Consider the following 11,718-nt stretch of genomic DNA (forward strand, 5'->3'; position numbering starts at 1 on the left):
ACAGGCGCCTGAATGGCAATCATTCAGGACTTTTTCGGCCTCCTCATGGGTGAGGCACCTCCTCAGAACTGTATCGACACCACGACGGTAAAGCGTATCACCGACGATCATGTAGTCTTTTGATTGGTATCGAATACGTCTTTGTTCCGAGCGAGAGGTATTAGACCTATATTTTTGGGTTTGGAGATAGATGATTATATCTCCATACCACGGATTGCTTGAAGATATCAGAAACAAAGATTCATCCACGATGGTTTCTTCGGATGTTTCATCGTTGGACGACGATGGGAGATCGCATAGTAATTCCGCGAAAACCAGGGATTTCTTCGATTTGGATTTTACAAATTCTAGATCAAACTCTTGAAGAATTGCTATCCATTTTGAATATTTTCCCCCCAGCAACTGTCGCGACAATATATAAGTCATGGGGTTGCAATCTGACAAAATGGTAGTTTTTCGAAAGAGGACATAGTGTTGAAATCTCTGTATCGCTTGAACAGCTGCGAGAGCCAGCTTTTCAATGTAGGAATACTTGCTTTCTGTATCATTTAAGTTTCTACTCAAATAATATATAGGATGTTCAATTCCATCGTCTTCTTGAACTAAAACCATTGCGATGGTTGTATCCGCTGCAGCCAGATACAGGTTAAAGTCTTTTTGATAATCAGGAGCGTACATTAATGATGCTTTTAGTAGGGATTCCTTTAAAGCATCAAAGGAAGCTTGCGCGACCTGATCCCAGATGAAGGGTACTCCTTTTTTCAATAGACGTGTATAACCTTTAGCAAGTTCGGCGTAATTTGGAATGAACCTCCTCAGAAAGTTTGCTTTCCCTTGGAGTTTCTGAATCTGAAGCAAATTTGAAGGTGGAGGCAAATTTATGATTGCCTGAACCTTACATGGGTCGAGACGAATCCCGTCCTTTGAGACTACAAAGCCAAGAAAACGACCAGAACTGACACAGAACACACATTTGTGTGGATTGAGTCGTATCTTGTAGTGTCGGCAACGTAGAAATATCGCTCTCAAATGCTGCGGATGATCGGTCCGCTTTCGTGAATGAGCCAGAAGATCGTCGAGATATGGTTGAATGATGTTTTTGATGTCATGGAAGGCATAATTCATTGCCCTCTGAAATGTTTCCCTGCGTTCTTTAAACCAAAGGGTAACTTGCGATATGCAAATGTGCCCCACGGACAAATAAATGTAGTCTTTGACTGGTCCTGTGGGCGGATATTTATTTGATTATACCCGGAGAATCCATCCATAAATGAAAAGATTTCACATTCGGCACATTCATCAATTATCTGGTCAATAAAGGGTGTAGGGTAGTTGTCTTTTGGACAAGCTTGATTTACATCCCTATAATCGACGCACACTCTAATCGTTCCTTGTTTTTTTATTACAGGAACAATGTTCGATACCCAATCGGTTAGAGGAACCGGGTAAATAAAACCAGCATGGAGAAGTTTTTCAACTTCTGCCTTTATGGCAGTAGCTTTCTTGGGGTGCACCTGCCGTAGTCGTTGTCGTACTGGTTTGACATCTAGATACATCTTGATTTCGTGTTCAACTATACTTGAGTCAATGCCTGGAATTTCATCATATGACCAAGCGAAGACATCTCTGAATTCGCGAAAAAGAACTTTGTATATTTCCAGTTCTGAAGGAGAACAACATTTGCCGACATAAATATTCTCTACAACATCTGTTTTGGTCGAGATATTTATGGCGATAGTCTCTTCGATATTGGACAAGTTTCGCTCGGAATCCACCATGTTTACAGTATTTGATAGGAAATCAAAAACTGAAGGATGATGAAGGTCATCAGGAGTATCTTCTTGACAATCCGGAAGATGGGAACGATGGTGGTAATCTTCCCATGGTGCCCCGTCAATTATCATTGACTGAACAATTCCTTCGTCTGTGTAATGTACTTGCGACCAAGGATCTGAAGGGGTGCCATATTCCTTAGACCTATCTATCCAAACACTTGATGAGCGTTGATTTGGGTTTGCCTCCCATGCCAAAAACATTGATTGCTACAATATTTCTATTGGGCTTGGAGGCAATACCTGCAGATGATCCATGCTAATATCGTTTTCTGAGATCTTTTGAATAGAAGATATCATATTGCAGGTTCCTACCGTCACCACTTCTGCCAGATTGATTGGAGGTGGGAGGGCAAAAGTCCCCATTAATATAGGGTCTTTTAGTAGGCCTACTCCGATATTTTGAAGTGAATGGGGGCTTCCATGGATCATCGGAATGCTTCCCGTAACTTGGGAACTATTGGGGAGAAATGTTTGTTGGTCGACGATTGTAATTCCCCCTTGAAAGGAAAATGCAATCTTCCTGAAGTAGGTCGACACAATGGTAGCCATAGCATATATCCAGGGCCTTCCTAGTAGGATGTTGTAATCGAGGTTTCCGTCGATTACTTCAACATCTATTTCTACTGTTTTCCCTCCCAGTTCAACTTGCAAGTTACTTAAAATCCCATATGGGGTATATGTTCGTCCATCAAATGCTTTTAATGTCGTCGAAGATCATGACAAGGTTGGAGATCCTAAAGTTTTCCAGCAACTCATCGACATAATACATGTAGATGCCCCCTCATCAATAATTGTTCAATGAACAGTTTTGTTGAGGGCTTTCACTTGAATGAGGAAAGCTTGTTGAGCTGGTAACTGAGGGTCATATCCTCTGTGATTAAAGGACACAATATTAGAATCCTTTGGTTCAATCCCACCTATTGCTGATAATAAAGCCTGCTTTTGGGAGGGGCAATTTGCAGTACCTCGAGTGTCGACATAGCGGATGGCGATTGGGCCAGATCTTCCACTATATTATAATTTTGTGCTGCTCTGGCACGAGGATTAAATGTCGACTTGTGTACTACTCCCTTTGGCGGTTTTATCGTTAGCTCTGGAATGATGGGCGGTGCAACTTCTGTCGAAGTTGTTGTCAAACTACTAGGTTGATCTTTATCCTTGTTGTTCGACAGCTATGGATTCCCGTAATCTTTATTCCTTGTCGTTATCAAAGCATCATTTTGTTGTTTCAAAACCGACAACATCAGCACTTGGGATGGGGAAGCATTATCACTGGCAACCAGATTTGTTCCTGGATTTCGAAACGAATCAGTTAATATTGCCGAGGTTTTTGAATTCTTGAAGAATTTTTTAAGCTCAGCTTTATATGGACAATCTCTTACCCAATGATCCTCATCACATATAAGGCATGGACGATTTGGTTTCTTATCTCCAGAAGGGTTTGCAGAAGATTTTTCAGGTGATGATTCCTCCTGTTTCTTCTTCTTCCCTTTGTTTTTCTTCTTGCCTCCTGGTTGCTTGGTTTCTTTGCCTTTGTCTGTTGAGACGGCATTTACTTCCGAGGCGAGAAGTTCTTCTTTTTCATTTTGACTAGAAACCTTGCAGGCCTTTTTAGATGTAGCCTTTGTTGATTTCGTGTCTGTCGTACCAATCACGCCATCGCCGACATGAGAGTCATTGTTCGATTTAGCAGGAGGAGGAACGGAAAATTTCGGTCTGGGAGCGTCAGGGATTTTATCGTAGAGCGTGCCAGACTGAGTATAAATCAAGTCCAAATATTGCGCACAAGCAATAACTTGCTCTTCAGTGATGACTCCTCCTTTTGCCACATCTTCCGTAATGGAAGGTAATAATGACTTAATAAACCATTCAGCTAAAAGCTGATCAGGAACGTATGTTTTTACCATTCTACGACGACGTCGCCACTCATGAATATGATCGGATATGTGAGTGGCCGTCGTTTGCTTGAAATTGGTAAGAAGTTCTGTTCCCGTTTCGTACCTTATGGGTAACTGAAAATGGGTTAAAAAGGTTGTGGCTAGGGTACTGAAGTTATCAAATGAAGCTCTAGGTAATTCGATATACCATTTTGCTGCCGGACCAGTTAACGTTCTCTGAAAAAGGCGAAGCCTAATCGAATCATCGTTTAGGGTGTTTGATGAGCACCACAGATGAAAGGTCATCACATGATTCGACGGGTCTTCACCTGGATTTCCATTAAATTTAGGAATATCTGACGGAAGTTTATGTGGAATCGCTGGCCACCAAGGGGCGTAAGCAATTGGATCATTCATTAGCCGATTTAGATCCGGTAACTCTAAAGTCGCCACGAAGGGTAACTGTTGATTCAGGTTTGGCGAAGCATACCCAGGATAAGATGGAATTGCCTGAGTAGTTGGTCTTTGCATACCAGCATAATGCATTTGATGCTGGTAACTTTGGTAAGGTTGATGGGCATAACCATTATAGAATGGTTGATTTTGACCGTTTTGAATATACGGCTGCCCATTATTTGCAAAGATTTGTTGCTCAGATCCTTGGTAAACTTGTTGGAATTGTGGTTGTTGATATTGCACCAGCCATGGTTGTGAAGCCATATGCTGTTGTCCAATACTAGCTGTTTGACCAAGATGAGGGGTAATTGTACCTGTTTGGGCCTGTGTCATTCCACTAGTTGGCGATTGTGGTTGAGTCGCAGGGATAAGAGGCTGTTGCATTACGACCTAAGAAACCTTAGGTTGGCATACAACAGGCAACGCTTGTACTTGCGACACCGTCACAATAGCTGCTGTAGTTGGTATATTTGACATAGGTAAACATTGTTGCATCGAGTATACAACTCTTGGTTGTTGAGGCAGTATTGGCACCCAACCGCTAGATGTAATTCCGGCATAACCTGAATTTTGTTGTGAACTCTCGTATGGTTGTTCTCCCGGAGGAGACAATGAAAGGGTATATTGCCCCCCATATGGCAGTAATCTGGTACTCAAAGGAATGATTTGCCCTTGAGGACCGGACTGCCCAAATTGACACCGTGAAGGATCAATTTGCTGAGACTCAATGTAAGAGCTCCCAGATATTACTCCGGATGAACAAACGGGAACGGACCATACTGTCGAAATAGCCCCTAAGTGGGCCCCATCTAGCAATTGAGAGCTAGTCGGGACAGATGGTATGCCGGTGAACATTGTTGGAGTGACAGCAGGAAGCTCTATCGTCGCTGTGTCAGATGACACAGTCCTAGATGTCAATGGTTGTTCAGACATTTCTAGTCTATCCAAAAGATTTCCTAGCGATTCTACAGGAGCTTCCGATAACAGTAGACTAATTTTTGATGAAGAAGGATATAGAGTGATCCCGACTCCAAATTGCGATGGAGTACTAGATGGAGGATCCTCCACAATCTCTTCTATAGCAATCATACCAGGTGTAAGAGGAAGACCGTCAGGTCCGTAAAATATCTCCGGTGTCGAAGAAGGTATAGATTCTGCAGCGACAGATGTTTGGGGAATAACACCTTCTGAATCAGCTGTAGATGGAGCTGGTTCAGTAATACAAGTGTTTGCCTTCACACTAGGATCAGCTCTACTATCCTTTGGTGGCTGCTGAACTTCTTCTATAAAGGTATGGATACCAGAAATGTTTGGAGTAACCGGAGTCTCCGATGGTGTTGGAACACTTGTTCCAACTTTACCAGGGGACTTCGAACCAGTTAAACGAGTTCACTTCGTCTATAACAGTTTTGATTCTGGAGACAAAGACGGTTGACTCGTAAGCCTCCGCGAACGACGGGGTTTCAATTGACTTTCTTCCACGATTGCGGATTACTCGATCAACTAAAATAAAGGGAAAATATGTTTCCGAATTAAATGAATTTTAGACGCTTTGACACAACTTGTTTTTTCAATTTTTAAGAGTCGAGAAAAAACAAAATATGACTCTAGTCGCCTTCGATTTTTAATGAGCTTGAAGTGACAAGTGCTCAGATGGACCTTTTCCTTTAAGGAGTCTGAAAAGGAACGAAAGAGACTAATCTGGAAATCTAGATAGAGGGATTACCAAACCAATCGCAAAACTGCAGAATACTTTTTACGGTACGGCAGTCAATCTTCCCGAATGCTGTGTTCAGTGCATTGTGATTGATAGGGCGGCAGACACGGCTTCCTATGGATAAAGGATATAGCCTATTGTGGTCTCCCAATATATACTTGACGGTACGTGGGAGCACAAGTCCGTACTGGCACTTGTCGTCTCAAAGTGGAGGAATCACCCAACCAGCAATGAAAACAACAGTTACCAGGCTTTACGACGCCGGAATACATCTCTAGCCTAGACTTCTAAATGTTGTGCGTTAGGTTCCAAAGAGTTTTTAGATTCATTAAATTTATTTTACAGTTGATCTTGCTTAAGAAATTTTCCTTTCAGGTTCACCGCGTGATGTAGATATACAATTCCTAAAATGCAATCTAAGATGATAAACAATCGTTTAATCTTCTTTTTGCAATGAAAATCCTAGCTACCAAAGAAAGAGAGATGATATTCTTTCAACATAGAGCAGAGAGCACACACTATATGCACTGTCCTAAATCAAACCAACAAACAGTCTAAATGCAAATGCACATGCATGTATTTGTTTTCAGCCTTCTTAATGTGTGAATGATAAAAAATAAAGCTAAGCGCAAATCTGAATTATTTTTCAAAGCGACATTACTAACAAGCTTCTTTTCAAGACAAAATGAAGACAATGACGACACTTTGCAATTTGGAATGGAAAACTTGCTTTCAACACTTGAAAAACTACTAATTCAAATCAAATACAAGAGTAACAATGTAATCGACTATTAAGAACAATCAGATTCTCTTCTATGACTGAAAACGACACTTGCGACACTTCCAAATCAAAAAACGACAGTTCAATTACGCTACTTCTTTGTAAAAGAGAACTGAAAATGGCTCACAATACATAAAAAAATTTACAGTTCTTTGCACAATGGAGGCAGAATAATGGCAAGGAAGGGGGTTTCCACAGAGGTATACTGACTACAGACAGCAAAACTCCTGAATAGAGCTGAAAAGAGTGAAGAAAAACCAAAGTCTGGAGGCAAAATTAGCCTTCTCTGATCAGCGCACCTGTTACACAGGGATTCCAGTATGCATCCCACCTACAGCACACGGGAAGTGCGATGCATACTGATATCCTTGAAGAGAGGGTGCGATGGTACAGTGCGAGACTTTTGATCCAGTTCTTGATCACAGTTTGCAGCACAGTTCAAGGATTTAGGCCGAGCAAGTGATAATCAGTAAATAAATCACAGGGGTAGATCTAAGGAGGTTACTAGAGCCACCACAAGGGCAATTAGAGAGTTTGTAAATCGATTGTTCAGTTCATAAACAAAACCCAGAGATAGACTGAAGCAACATTGATCTACTTTGCACTTGCATAGAAAATGCAGTTCGAAGGCTAGCTGGCTTGACTTCAGGTTCCGTCTGTAAGTTTTGTAAAGAAAACAAATATAGACAAACAAACAATCTATTCGCTCCCCAGCAGAGTCGCCATTTTGTTACCGGGAAATCTAGTGTCTATGCAGAGCTGCTAGTCCCACTAAGACTGGTAGCTATCTTAGAAACAAACTAACTAAAACTACTTTCGTTTTCCTTTATGAGAAGTAGATAGGAGGGGAACAAAGGAGACCAACCTCTATCTTGCGCTTGGTTCCTTGCTTGATTCCTCTCCCTTCTAATAGATCTCTGCCACTCGCTTCCTCGTCTACCCAGCTTCAAAGAGCACCTGTGGAATCAAAGCAGCATAACACTATCCAAGAACAGAGATCTACTATCACAAACAATATAGGACCAGATATATATTGACCACACAAATGCATATATCATCAATCATACAAGAATGTGGAGGAAAACTTGAATAGCTTTATTAATATCAAGAATAGCAAAGAGGATTACAACCAATTGTTCTGACCCAGCGTCATCCTCTCAGCAAGAAAGCCCTTCTTCACCTCATGAAAAGCTTAGATCACCCAACACTATGATGTTACACCAAGAAACCAGCAGCACTTCCTTACAAGATACAAAATTCTAGCCTCCTGGATCTCTGGGATGAGGGATCCATATATAGATGATTGCAGGGAGGTGAGTCAGCTTCTGAGATTTGATTAGTTTCCTCTCTCTGATAGTTCTTGATTCCACTTGGAGATTGATGATCTCTTACTCATCCCTGGGCGAATGCAGAGAGGCAAGTGTCACAGGAGAAGTTTCTGGAAGATTCCATGATCATCCACCTCGCAAATTGACTCTGCCATTTGTCCACTCTCGCCCATCGCACCCCATAGAAGGTCTTTTGAGTATGCATCGCACCTCCCGTGTGCATTTAGGTGGGATGCAGCGCACTTTGATCATGGAGCAGGTGAGATGGTCCAGTTTTGACCAGTTCTGAGTAGTTTTTTATGGAGAACTTTTGGGAGATGATGTAATCAGCTGACCTTGTTCTTTTAGGGGTTGGAACAACACTTTTAGGGACCTAGGAGCCCTTGGTTTATGGACATATATGATTGGGGTTGCAGTGCCCAAAAATGTCTATAACACAAAGTCTATGGAATCGCTGGCTCCTGGCCGAAACCCACCCATCTCCAAAAGCGGTGCGATACCATACCACTTACCACCCTCCGCATGCGAAAAAACATCCTTTCCCGCTTACGTCACCTGCCCGAATAATAAAACTCCCGCCACCTTTGACTTTGTTAATAAAACCAACAAAGTGTCGTTTTCATTATTCTGTACTGCAACCCGTGCTCCCATGCAAACAACGTCCAAGTCAACTGTTCAAGCTTTCCAACCGCCACCCTGCCAGGAAAATTGCAATCGACGCATCCAGAACCTGTTAGCCACCGTTAGCACATGTTATTACTCTGTTCATTCCTCAAATATAGGTATTTATCCAATTTCCACCGAAACCCTGCAAGTTTGGTTTTATAGTATAAAATCCACAGAGAAAAGAAAAATTCATTGCAAATTCAGTCTTTATTTTGCCAATATAAGTTCCCAGACCAGTTAATTTGCCTATTTTTCACCAAAAACCCAAATTCCTTTCTGAATCCACAAGAACCAGAAATGGAAACCCCTGTGGCTCTGTCTGTTGCACCCATGAATGCCCCTCATAAAGACTTAGACTATCTGCCTCTTGCAGATAAAGACTTTCAGATAAGGGACTTATCCATTGACATAAACCACTTGAAAGTCTTTTGCCAAGCCAGAGACCAATACCTAGATGGCTCAGACATCCTAGGACTGTGGGAATCCAATCTTCCCAGGTATTTTCTCCCCTCTGTCCATATTTTTCCTGATCTGATTCATCAATGCCAGGCAAACTATGACCCTAACCTCAGAGCTGTTATGTCCCCAAGTCAAACAGTCCTTTTCCCCATAATAGCTGCATCCATTAATGAAATGTTGAAATTTTCCCCTGATCAAGCTCTCACTCCCCCTTCTATGGGACAATTACTTGAGAAATCTACCCAATTGTCTCAGTCAGAACTGACTCGCATCTGTCAGATTTTCATGGTGCCTAAACATCAGCCTAAAGGCCCACCTCCCTATCTGCAAAATTTCTTCACAGACATAGGAAGACTCATTGTTGATATGATATCCTTAATCATGGGATTCAACTCCAGTGAGTATGTTGATGATGTAACCTTAGTGTTGTTGTCAATTTTTACTCCTGGACAGCCCCCTACGGTTAAGTATGATTATGCCTCCTATATTGCCAATAAAATTCATGACCAATTCTTGAGACCAGACAATGAAGGAGTCTTTAAATACACCACTTTCATTTATCATCTTATGTTGTATTATCAGTCAGAGAACTTCCCTTTCCCTATGAGGAAACTTGACAATAAAGGCAATCCAAGGTCTGTTACCTTTTGGAGTCCCATCTTCCATGCATCCTATGAATCCCCTTACTCATACAATGAGTTCATTGACCAATTTGTTCATCCTGCAACCACTTTATTGACAGGGGTTTCCCCTCCTAGAATCAGTGGTGACATCAAGAGAATCTTACAGCTCTCCAAGCAATACAGAATAGGTGATTGGTACCTATACAAGAACCATACAGAGATCCGGATATATGGATGTGAGCTCTGCCCTTTCAAGTTACCCAAATACGTTCCAATGATACTGTTTGCATTGGAGTATTTCAGACAAATGATACATACAGACATGGTTCAATTTTGCAAAGCCAAAAAGAAAGCTCAACTCAGAATAAAAAAATAAGTTAGGCCCTTTTGTCTGCAATGATAGGGAAGCATGGAGAGAAGCAGAGATAATTCTAGAAGATCATCTTAAGTTGCACAAAAGTTTTGGTTGGAGGCCATATGACCCTAATAGTTTCATCTGTGATAGGAGGATGAAAAATAGGTTGTCACCATACATTCACCATAGGATTCCAGAGATTGAACAATTTACAAATATGGATGAATGGAGGGAAGGGACCCTAGTAGAACATGATAGTGAACAGGTCAATATTGAGAATGTTATGAGAGATCTTGAGAAAACGCTTGACCTGGATTCTTTTGGGCAGGTACCATTTGAGTTATCTCAAAGATCAGGAATTGGTGCCTCCATTGTTGGAACCTCTCAGCAACCTTCACAGGAAACAAGCACACCAGCCATAGGAACATTAAAGGGCAAGGAATTAGAGACCAGCTTTTAAACCAAAGAACAGTCTACAGTGTCTAAGCAGCCTGAAACTTCCAAAGAACAGGCTCAAATACATACTCCTCCCACTCAGAACAATATGGGAGAGCCTCCAGTTCTGCAGACTCCTCTAAATGAGGAAAGAAACAAAAGGAGAGACAGGGAAACAACTACCCCTGCCAGTGAACCTTCAGGACAGACTGGAACAAAAAGACAAAGACTAAATCCCCTTTCATAGGAGGAATTTGATGAAGAAACTACAGATAGTCAGAGGCAAGAAAGAGTATGGAGCCAGCAAACTTTTCCAGTAGGAGGAACATCAACTAGCTCACAGAGGCAGGAGCTAGAAAGATAGCAAAGTGCAGAGATATCTTTTTTCAAGCCACCAGGGACAGTTGCCTCAGATATCAAGAAAAAATTTGTAGAAATAAAGGCCAAGAATGATCCATTGAGGCTTCATTTTTATAACCAATATTTGAAGATGGCTCCCACAAATCAACAGAGATTGATGTCAACCTATGACATCAAGGAAGGCAAGATGATAATGAGCTATTTCAAGCAAAAGGTGCAATAGCCTAAATCAACAACAGATTATCTCAGAACAAATTTTGAAGTCATGGAAAAGGATATTCATCCTTTGGATCAGATTGAGTTGCATAAGCAAACTAGAGAAATGATTTATTCAACCTTGACTAGTAAGGCAATGATGGCCCAAAGGTTGTAGAATTCTTTGGATAACACTACTGCTCAACTACACTTGGAGAAAGCCTCCTCTCAAGCCAAAGATAACAGAATAAAGTCCTTAGAAGAAATAATTAGTGGATTGGGTCATGATCCTAAGGATGTAAAGGCTACAAAAGCCTTGATCAAAAAGAAAGATGAAGATATCACTGCTCTAAGGAAACAACTAAAGTTGCCACCTTCAAGGCATCCACAGACTGCTGAAATCATAAAGCAAAAATCTAAAGAAGAGTTGATGGATTTACTCTTAAAACTTAATGAACGACTGAATGAGACTGAGAAAGAACTTGAAAAAGCGTTGAAGGACTAGCAGGGAGAGTTGACCTCTCAGCCTCCCAATGTAATACCAGTAGTCTCAACTGCAGTCCCATCAAGTCTTGGAGCAGCATTGGCACCAAATATTCCAGCAGTCACAGCGGAGGTGGTTACAGGTACA

The sequence above is a fragment of the Pinus tabuliformis genome, chromosome 6, assembly GCF_031772625.1.
Source record: "Pinus tabuliformis cultivar Carrire ecotype Pingquan chromosome 6, CPIR1, whole genome shotgun sequence".
Taxonomy (NCBI): domain Eukaryota; kingdom Viridiplantae; phylum Streptophyta; class Pinopsida; order Pinales; family Pinaceae; genus Pinus; species Pinus tabuliformis.